Below are 12,166 nucleotides of genomic sequence, written 5' to 3'. Positions count from 1 at the left end.
TCCATAGGAGAAATAAATTAGAGCTCTGACGTTCAGACTACTCCATCATTGAATTAATTAATATTTTTTTATTTATTCACTCTTTATAGAACTTTTTTACGGGCAGAATCATTCTACACTAATCAAGTTTTAGGTATATACACATATATTAAATAAATTCTATAGTCATTTTTTATAAAATAATACAATAATGCAATATATCAAGTAAAATTATTAAAACATATTGATTTTTGATAAAAAAAATATTTCTAATAAAGTGTTTTACATTTTGAAATCTTTTTTTAACCAAAAATTCAGCAACAAACGAAAGGTTATTCTCAGTATAGCAAAGATTTACCGTGCCGAGTCCATCGCGTTGTAGGAAGAGAGTCCGGTTACAGTGATCGGCGATGATGATTTGCTTAACAGGTTAAGGAAAACCACCTTGCGTGATGGAGATGGATACGAGGGTCTACGGCCGAATTTGTTCCCTTCGCTAGGGCGACGGTGGCGAGCCGGAGAGAATACTCGAGGTGATCAGTTGGCGTGAACGGCGCAAGCTAAGAGCTCCCCAAAGAGCATTAAGCGCGCAAATACATCGTTGGAGCGATCCTACTTGCCTTCAAGTGGAGGTTTTAGTGGCAAGAAATGCCACATAACCCTGTCTTCCCTCCCAGAGGCAAGGTATCTTGAACATCTGGAATGTTTCCACCCAAAACCAAAAAAAACGCACTTGCGTAATATTGCCGATCAATTTTGTCGACAAGATTACTAATGCTCATTGGAAGCCCGTTCTATATATGAGCTGATATTTCCACGTGACATGTCTAAATCTACTCCACAACTCTAACAATCTTCGTCTTACAAATATTTTGGAAATGATTTTATCCTCAGTACGCAGATTGTTAAAATTGGAGCAGCTATAATAAAAAAGGATAATACAATTTCCAAAAAAAAACCCTTGTGGAATTGCAGACGTGAAAAAAAAATATATAATACGTGCCCAATAAAACCGGAGAGGATGCTGAGTCAAGCAGATTCGATTTTGTCTTGCTCCACTGTATGGGGGGGTCATAAATCAGAGATTAGCGAACGTGAGGCGAAAGTCTGCCAGATATACTTTATGAAATGAAACGTCGGCTTGCCAATACACGCCGTATACAGGATTATATACAGACGTATTAAATTAAAACACCGTTCCTCGCGGCGAATAACCTACGTAGAGACATTTGAACGTAGAATTAATCCCACTTTACAGAAGTTTACGCTCCAGTACATTTACGAACGATTTAACAGATATTATACGAGTATCTTCTCAATATTTAGTCTGTGACTGCTGGCGTTGGGGTCAAAAATATTATAGTTCGTTAGCGTTAAGAATACAGTGAAACATGAGCATTTTCAACGATACGTAAATGAAAAAAATACAAATTTTAAAAGTCCATAATAAAACAGCGTGTCTTGTGATCATAAGCTGCGAATTTAATTCCTAGGTGTGTGATGTTCTGTATTACATCGATTATAAAACGCAAGATGTAAAAATAATATTTAAATAATAATAATAATAATTGTTCCTCGCGGTGATTAATCTTCGTAGAGACATTTTAACGTAGAACTTACTCCATAGAAGTAATTCATTTATTACAGATTTAACAGATATTATACCAGCGTCTTCGCGATTTTTAATTTGTGATCGCTGGGGTAAAAAAAACTATAGTTTGCGTTAAGAATACAGTGAAACGTCGGTATTTTAACGCGAACGATACGTAAATAAAAAAATACAAATGTTAAAAGTCCATAATAAAACAGCGTGTCTTGTGACCATAGGCCGCGAGTATAATTCCTAGGTGTGTGATGTTCCGTATAACATCGATTATACAATATATCAACATGTTAATAATAATAGTTTTATCTAACATACGTACATGTATATATATATACATACACATATACATATATATACAGATATATGTACGTATATACATATATATATATATATATAAATATATTCATATGTATATAGGTTAGGGCTTAAAAAAATTATTCCCATAAAACTTTTACGTAGTTACTTAAAATGAGACATTAAAGTACATTACACTTAACTCTTTAAAACCGGGCGGACGGATATTCTACGAGTACTAACTAAAGCATGCCACACATGTTTTAAGTTGTTTTTTTAACATTACAATGTGATTACATTTCTTCAAATCATTGGGTAGTTTACACTGTATTCCTTCAAACAACAATAAACAATATAAGAAACATTATAATAAACAATTGATTTTAAGTTATTTTTTTAATTATAATACATTTATAACGCGTGTAATGTCGCTTAAAGTTTAGTATTTGAGTTTTATGTTACAATCTTTTTGATGGTATGCGATAATGCATTAATTATTTTATTTTGAGTTCTTTGCAGAGAGTTAGCAGATAGAGTTCGAAGCAGCCGATCTCTACACTGCAACAAAATATTTCAGATGCGATTTTATTACCATATTGTATATAATGGGCCGATTTTTGTGTGGAATAGATTGATGACTTCCGTATAGCTCCTAATATTGACATTAGTTAATGTCTACATTTCATGTTATTTTCATATACCTATAATATCTTCAGGTAACTCCATGCTTCGACTGCTTTATTATTATGAAAATATTAATGATGGTAATTTCAAGATATACTAGTTGCCAATTTAATGTGGTGAACACAAAAGTGGATATTCATCGAGCTTCAATATTTGGGAAAATCTGTATTGTCACATCGCCCATAAATGGTCCTAAAAAAAATATACCTAAATTAACAGATTTTCACTTGCCCTTTTTTATAAAGCCATACGTATTATATAACTCTGATAATAAATAAATTATCTAGCACACCTATTAACGATTGCTTTGATTTTGAGCATATCTGTGTACACGGTTAATAAAAAATTAAATTATTTATTTATTAAGGTACACCAGTAGTACACATAGGATTAAAAAGTACAATAAAAGTTATCAATAATGGCTCTGTTATGTGTTCTTTTATTAGTCACACAAAATCAAAGGTTTACTGTATACAAAATTGTGTAAAGAAAGATCAGACCACATCAAATAAAAAAAAATTAAGAGAAAAGTGATTACACGTAAGGCTTACGACTTTAGGCACTAAAAGAACTTGTAATTTGAAAATGTTACCTCCAACGCGGAATTGCCTTAAGGCTGTGTGCTTGAAAATAATCAATTACAATTAATATTCTTAAAAGGATACAGTGAATTATTTAGATGATTTCTAAACTGTCTATAAGAGCAGCAAAAGATATCGATGGCAGGCAATTGTTCGAATATTTTATCAGGACAGCACATTCGTGAGATAGGAAAGTGTAACCCAAAGTTTGTCCGATAAGGAGTATTGTATATATAATAATAAAATATTTAAAATGTAATAATAATTATTGTAATATACTTTTATAAGACAAATATATGACATAATTGTTAAAAAGTAATAGTATATATATATATAGTCAAGTAATATTACGTATTTTGCCATACGTGTATGTATGATATGCTTTTCACGACTCTTTTATGGGAATATAATTGTTAATGTATAAATAGTCAAATAAAACAGTTTTACGGACTGATATATTAGACAAAAATAAACAAAGTTCTTGAAAAAACTTTTGGCAAAAACTTAAATATTCTTATAAAAATTATTTCAAGACATTCTATTGTACTGTTTGAAGTTTTTACAAGCCCCTTCCAAATAATATCAAAACAGATTACGCTTTGTCAGACGAAAAATTAAAAAACTTCCAAGTGTTTAGGGTTCTTGATTAAATACTTGTTTCTCTGTTGTAACAGAGCGAAATGAAATATTGTTTTTCAAATTGAATAATTTCAATATAATTTTCATTGTAATAAAACATAGAGATTGAATGTTATTCTTACATTTAAACAGATTTACACTCGTAAAAATATTTCGAACCCACGAAAAGATATAGCAAAATAAATTTGAAATTCTGTTTTTGACTGGAGGACTGCTTTGAATCATCATCGTCAACGCAATAAAAAATATAAACACAGTAATGTACGAATGATAATTATTAAACTATTTCCCGCTGGTTCGTTGGGTATGTTATGTACATATAGATTCTTAAATATTTAATGGAATCAGGCGTTACCTTGTCCATCCTTAGTTAGAAAAGGACCAATATTTAGCCACTTCCGCACATGCAGTGGTAGAAAAGTGCACCGCCCGCCAGCCCGCTGATAAATGCGTATGCGGCAAACAATGCGAATTACACAACTGCCACCGTCAAATCACTCAACACGTGTTTCACCCCGCCACGGGGCATCTTCAGGAGTTATGTTACACCGATTAGTGCCAGATATCACATTGTTTGCCGCATACGCATGCATTTATCAGCGGGCTGGCGGGTACTTTGTTGCACGACTACCACTGCATGTGCGGAAGTGGTTAAATATAGGTCCTTTTCATACATATAGATTCTATAAAAACAAACTTCCTACAAAAACTTAGTACAATCGTTATCATGGAAAAAAAACTTTTCAAATAACATTTTACAACTACATGAATGTTTGCAATCGTATACGCTTGTTTGGAAAATTTAATCTAGCGTAACATTTAACATCGTTCAAAAGGAAACTCCGCAAGCGTTAACGGGAAGCTTTCTTTTGATTTTAAGGCAGATTATTTTTCTGTTCACGACACTTTTAGCGTTTTCTTTTGATGTCTTTCGCCGAGAACGGATCGCAATCTTAAAAAGTGTTAGACAGGACGTAAAGTGAATTAGATTTCATTTTGTTTTACTCTTGTCGAATAGTTCAATTTGAAACGTCTTTTATTCATTGCGAGTATTGTGTTTGTTTAATCTAAGATCAAATATCGTAAACTAAATGTAGCAAGTCAAGAGATTAACACGCCTTTTATATATCAGAAGAGACGAAACCATGCAATTGGATTGCTTAATATGCATCGCATATATTTTAGTTCTTTTTTTAAAAACTAATTTTTTTAGCTATTTTTCTGCCATCAATACAATAGCAAGAATAAATGTTAAGGATGTTATTTTTTTCTTTATTAGGCAAAAATAAAAGGTCTCTGACATTCTGTGTTAAAAATATGTTACAATCACCAAAATTATAAAAGTGACACAGCTCACATATCTCTTTGTAACTCTTTTCGAGAGTACTTCATGCCGCACTTAATTTTTTTGATATAACATCATTTTAAGATACCATAATATATAAGCTGATTCTGTATCAAGTGAACAGACCAGTTCTTCTATTTTTTTAAATAATCCTTTTCGAAATTCCCACCATCTCACATTACTCACTGTTAATATATACAGGAATAATGTGCGAGAATTATAGGTTTGTTTTGATGGGACACTAGTCTGCGAGTTTAGATGAGCACCTGCTTAGTATGGAGACCGCCGCTTGACACCCGATTGACATATCCGATTGAGTGAACGCAAGACATCACGAGAGCTGATACATTTTAAAATACTTCATCATATAAATATTTATTTATACAGGGTGATTAGTATGGCGGTTGACTTATACATTATAGTAATACAGGAGTTGCTTATTTGTTGTTAAACAGTTTTTAAGCTTTCTCACCTATTTCCAGTTACCCCGTACAAAGTGATCGCACTGAAATATATTACATTAGTTTATTTTTTTAAATTGTAATATGACAGGCCGATCACTTTAATGAGTAAAAAGTCTTAAAAGACAGATAGTAAACTATAATTAAATATTATAGATAGCAATCTCCGCTTGTTCTTGCTATATAATCAGTATGTTTTTTTATTATTTCTGAAACCATTGATTGTAGTACATAAATATACAGCAAATGAGCGATACATTTTCTACCTTTAAATCTTTTACATCTGTAACTAATCACCCTGTATATCTAAAGAAATTTTGGTATAGAAACTTTGTTTATATATCTAAATGAATTTGTTATTAAAATAATGAATTCCATAAAATAACTAACTCTTTTGTGGACAACCGTGTCCGATACAGAACCCTACAATGTAATGTCTCTGAATTACCTTATACTAAACATAATAAATTCATATTATTATAGCGTGTAAGATTTTTAAATGATAACAAAGCTTGAGAATGAATTGCTCTATTGTATTATTAATATTTTAAATGTGACCACCAAAAAAAAAAACCTATCTGTCTTTATTATGGGCCCTTTTGGAATTCTCTGTTCAATCTTGTTTTAGTTTCTTTTAAATTAGGCTCTTATAACATAATCCTATCACCTAAGTGATCATTATAAATGATCCTTTAATTATAATAAGAAGAATACATAAAATACCAGTCACGATATACAAGTCGCATATATCGATGTATATAATTTAAATTTCGAACGTATAATTTAAGAGGTCATAAATAAAGAAGTTTTATGATAGCCATGCCAATATAATGATGCATTTAGTGTTGGCAAATTACAAAGATCGTATTCTACACTAATTCCATATTTAAACTAATAACACACAACATATTTCTTTTAATAAGTTTGTTTTTTTTTTAAATTTAATATAAGCTACCATTTACCAATAATATTATGTAAGCCTTTCTGAATTTTGAAAATCGTAATTAGTTCTTGAAAACTGGATAAGCGTTTAAGTCAGTTTAAAAATGGTTCTAATTTTTTTTATGGATTAATCATTAAATTTACATTGATTAAAGTTAAAAGTTATTTTTTAAAATTTAATGGAAATTCGCACACTGGTCATTAGTCAACAATGGTTTTTTAAAAGAAATAATCATAATAATTAGATAGTTTTAACTTAGTTTTAAATAGTTTACGATTAAAGACAGTAAATAGTTTAAGAGACTTAGTAAACATGGAAAAACGTGAGTAAAAAAAGTTTTTTTTTTTGGAATTATTAGTAAAACGGCGTGTATGCTAATATCTGTGGCATATAGATCATAATATAAAAATGAAAATTCGTTATGGTAAAATAAATTATGCTACAGGGCGTCTACTTCTTGACATAAATTTCCCCTTTACATTTCCAATAGAACCCTATGGAAGTGGCATGCGTCCTGCGTCTTTAAACGATCTTAATAAAGTAAAAACCTTACATTATAAATAAACAATCAGAATAATTTTTAAAGTCTTCCACGGAACATGTGAAATATCAGCTCTATTACTATCCCATGGTATACCGAAATCGAATCACATACTCCTTGATTTTGTGAACATCTCCGTCGGAATACAAATGAGTTGGTATCCAACTTCGATCGACCGTCCATTAGGCCTTACAGTACGGTCCCTTACTGGGCAGTAATCTGAAGTGTGCTTTGGACTCCCCTTTTCTTATGAGAAATTATATTACGACTCTTGTTTTGGTACTCTTGGATTAAATTCTGTCAAATTACTTTCAATCGAATTTGTATTTCCAAAAAATATATCCTTCCAAACAGCTATTATAAATACATTTTAATGCTTTAATTCTTAAATAAAGAAATAATTAATAGTTTTTCCGGTGTATCACGAGAAAGTATAATGTATTGGAGTACCCTGCGAAAATTGCTACGTCATGAACTTAAATAAATTTAAAGGAAAGAAGTTATATTAATATTCAATTCATTTTGAGTATTTTATTGATTTCGTTCGCTGTTTTCGTTTCAATTCAAATCTGCTTAAACCTTCACGGCAATATATGAAATTCATTTGAATGACAGTAGCGCCATCAGCCGGAAACTGGTTATACCAAATTAGAAACCTTCGATAGGTCATACACAACAACTTTTGTAAAGATTATCACATGATTAAAAGCATAGTTTACGATTCTATTAAAGACATACTGACCAACATTCATATATATATATATATATATATATATATATATATATATATATATATATATATATTAACATTGTTTAATTTGCTAACAACCATTATCTATTAACAAAAGTAATATGTCGATACACACAATACTCGTATTGTGTATATTTTGTGTATCAAACAAAAACATTTTTGGGACAAGGTCTTCTGTAATAAAATATCTAAAGCAATTTTACATTTATCTGCGAAAAAGTTCAAGGCTTATCATAAAGAAATATTGATCAATATACCATATTATTGTATAAAATATTATATAGGAGACAAACATGGATTAGTATCATGCTGATTTTTATGTGAAAAATAGATAATCTGTAACTTAAATAAAATAGTAAAATTAGCGTTTGAAAGAGGACAGAATCAGTATTCCAGAGAGGTTATATATGAAGCGCATTGAGACCAAGAAAAATATTAATATATGTTGAAATGTGTATAAATGTTTTGACTATATACTCTCCCTACCTCACCACGCGCCTACCAAAAACACGTCAAAACAGTTTAAGTAGCTCTGTAATATATGACATACCTTTTGAAATTTCAGACCTATGGTACTCTCTTGAAAGTTAAATTCAACACAGTTTACACACAAAATTTAAAACAAAACAAATAAAAGGCCTACGTTTCGACCTCGCAACAACGTAAGTAACGATCCCTAGCAATAAGCTATTTACTGATCGTAACATTAAAGTAAATAACGTAAGTCAGTGGACATATCGCTGGTGCAACTGATGGCTGTTAATGCCGAAGAGTGTGGAGTGACTACCATGAGCCTGTAGGCATAATGTAGGTAAGGTTCTCATTAGGTAAACTGCTGACATAGAAGGTCACGGAAAGCGTGCAGCGCAAGACTGTTCATCTTAGTGTTCTTTGAAGAAAGTCTTTGACTTGCTGTGGGCATCAGTCGGCTGAAAAGTAGAATGGTAAATGATGAAGATATTTCAAACAAAAACTTTTATTTGTTAACAACACAATCACAGAAGAATAAGTTGAATGTTGGTATTTTTTTGCTAATTGAGAGGTAAATTAAGTTAATTATACAGATGCATAACATCACCGAGAAAAGGAGGCAGCTGAGGCGGTAAGTAACTCAAGGAATCCCAAGTACGATCTTTCTTGGCACAAAATTGGAAATTGTTTTTTCGACTCCACTCGTTTGTGTAATAACTCTCACTGTAACCGCCGTACATGTAATTCTGTTCATTGCTACACGCACAAGACCTTCTTGTGTTTGGTTTAATAACGATATGTGGCAACATTCTTTCAGTTTCCATCGAATCCGCACTACATATAAGCGGAAGTGACATAGATTTGCTAGAATGTTCTACATTATCATTTTTTCCCGACTGGAATATTCTTCGATACTTGTGATTTATTGCGCACATTTCGAAATCGTTATTCGATGAATCGCAAGAACAATCGTTAAAAGATAAATGCGCTCTTTTGCCTATTAATTTGTTAATGGGCTGTTTATAATGCGTTATCAAATCCTTATCATTGGAATGAATGCTAACAACTTTTGCAGGTTTATTAGGATTAATGTTGTTACACCGAGTTATTTTAATACAAGAAACAGGACGCGGAGACCCGTATTTTCTTAAGATTAATAATACGTCATCGGAAAGAGTATCTCTAATTGGCAGAGGTTCAACTGGCTCCAATAGGTAGTTTTTAATTTTATCAATAAACTCAGATTTAAATTCTTCATACATGGTATCTACATTTTTTCCTAATGATGAATTCGGTAAATGAGGATGATTGACGTATTTTTTATTTCGATTTGTAAAATCTATATCCTTAAATAGATTGGATTCATCGCAACATTTAGGTGCAAAAAACTTTGTTTCCTCTGAATAGCGATACAACTGTGTTTTTGGTAGCCTTTGTAGTAAATCGGTGCAGTATTTTGATAGTTTCACAGCCTGTTCTGAATTTAGAGACATGTCCTTTAATAGACTTAGATCACGCGGTACATTTGAAAGGATTTTTATGTTCCCAGAGCGTGTTTTCTTTAAAATGGCAATTTCAGTATTCGGTTTAATTTCCCGGCATCCAAATTGCACTAGCTGACTTCCGGAGTCACTTTTTCTTAAAGTTAGGATAGGTGTTGTATTGTCTTGTATAATATTATTGACAGTGCTTCGAAGATATTTCTCAAATTCCTTATCAATTGCAAGTATATAGTTACGTGACGGTGTTGATTTCAATACGCCAGGGAAATCAGCAACTTTGTTATCCAAGTACAACACCTTAATCTTCGTGTACGTTTCGGGTGATAAAGCAACAAGTCTCTTCTCAACCATTTCAAGAGGTTCAGTTGCAATAATGAGAACAACTCCAGATGGTATTTTTCTTAATACCGCATTCGGTTGTTTCTCATCGAACTGACAAATCAATGAGCTACAAGTTGATATATCATTACTGCTTCGTTCTATTAATTTTGAAACGTTGCTATTTCCTTTAAAGAATAAACATCCGGGGAGTACGTTTTCTAGAGTCATTATCCTATTAACGTCAGTGTTGTTAATATCGTCAATGAATTGTAATAAAAGGTGTCCTGAATTCGTCACTTTTAATACTGGATGCAATGGTGGATACGCTTTCGATTTATCTTCCACAAGCTTTAGGAACTTCTCATTGAAGTCTATTATTATTGCATCAGAAGCAGTCTTTGCTAGTTTTGTACAATAATCATCTAATTTGAAAGTACTCCTACTTGTTTGAGTATTATGCTCTTTTGTTATAAGAAGATTTGTTTGCAGGTTTTGTCGTATCTTTACTTTCGAATGTTTTCTATCTGCAATTAATTTAATCGCATATTAAATACGTTGGAGTATTTCAAATATATACACTCAAACATGGGAGTACAAAACAATTACATCTTTTTGGTAATTTTAAACGCCAAATAAATTCATCATCTTGAAAAACCTGCACAAATTCGAATGCTTCAAATTTTATGACCAATATTTAAAAAAAATATGAAGTGTGTTATGTGTGGGTTAAAATAAAACTTCTGACATCACAAAAATAATAATTTAATAATTATTTAACCAAAAAAATAATCATTTACAGTTGGTTTCATTGTTACTCGAAGTTCCTTGTCCTCCCAGTGTCCTTGAGAGAAATATATCCACATTACAATGTCGCTAGGGAAGAATCAGAACTTATAATGGAACTAATCGTCTCAACTGGTCCATCATTATACTCTCCCATTACTTCGTCAATAAGAAGCTTTCGTGGGCGGCTACCTAAAGTAATGACAATAAATTTAATTAAATGTAATACGAATATTTTGTACTCCCACATTAAAACAAAGTACTAAATGTTCGCCTACCTGCGACTGACTTTGAAAAACCCGGTGACGAGCAATCACAATGCTTCTGAAATGGTAATAAAATCAATGTTTCAATTAAAATTTCATATGTTTAAAAAAGTTTTAAATATATAAGACTAGTGTTCAAACATTAGTATCAGTGTGATAAAATAGCTGTGATATTAGAAATGTAAATTTATTGCGATATAAATAGTAATAAAATAAACAAGAATAGAAGAAGATTAAATAAAAAATTTAGAACTCTGGAGGGAAAAGGAAAGAAGTGAAGCGATGTACGGAAGGAAGATATAGAAAGGAATAAAAGAAAGAAATTAGAAGAATGAATGAAAGACATTAAGAATGACTAAATAGACGAGTATAGAAATTAATTCCAATTAACATCCTTATTCACCAGAGGTTGAACGAGAGGTCTCAAATAGGACCATAAAAAAAGTATCATATCAGTTTGATTTTATTGCAAACGTAATCACTATTGTACTATACCATATTCGTAATATTTTACGACGTAGTCAATTATCAACATACATACTTGAATTTTCTTATAAATATTCCTAAAGCCTAGTATAGGTCAGCTAAGAACTGATTTTACAAACTTCCGGAAGAAACTTGAAAAATTTCATTATGATGATTGCAGATTTATGTTGTAGCTTAACAAGTGCATAGAAATAAACGATCGTAAAATCGTTTATTTCATATATAATCTATAAATAAAGAGATCACTCTGAAATAGGTTACATTAATTTATTTTACCTATTGGAATGCATCAGACCAACAACTTCTGGCGGTACAAAGTCTATTGAGACAGCTATTTGTAACATAAAGACAATATTATCATATTTTGACTATGATCTATCTGTCATGTATATATACAATTTTTTCTAAAAGAGCAATTTTTTCTAAAATCAAATGAAAGTAGAATTCCCTTATTTATGACCACTGAAAGGCAGATGCGTCACCCAAAGATTATGTTTTCAATATCTAATGGAA

The sequence above is a fragment of the Battus philenor genome, unplaced genomic scaffold (genome assembly GCF_028537555.1).
Source record: "Battus philenor isolate CCGP_79_NKW_IND1 unplaced genomic scaffold, ilBatPhil1.0.hap1 SCAF_14, whole genome shotgun sequence".
NCBI lineage: Eukaryota > Metazoa > Arthropoda > Insecta > Lepidoptera > Papilionidae > Battus > Battus philenor.
This window is presented reverse-complemented; position numbering follows the sequence as displayed.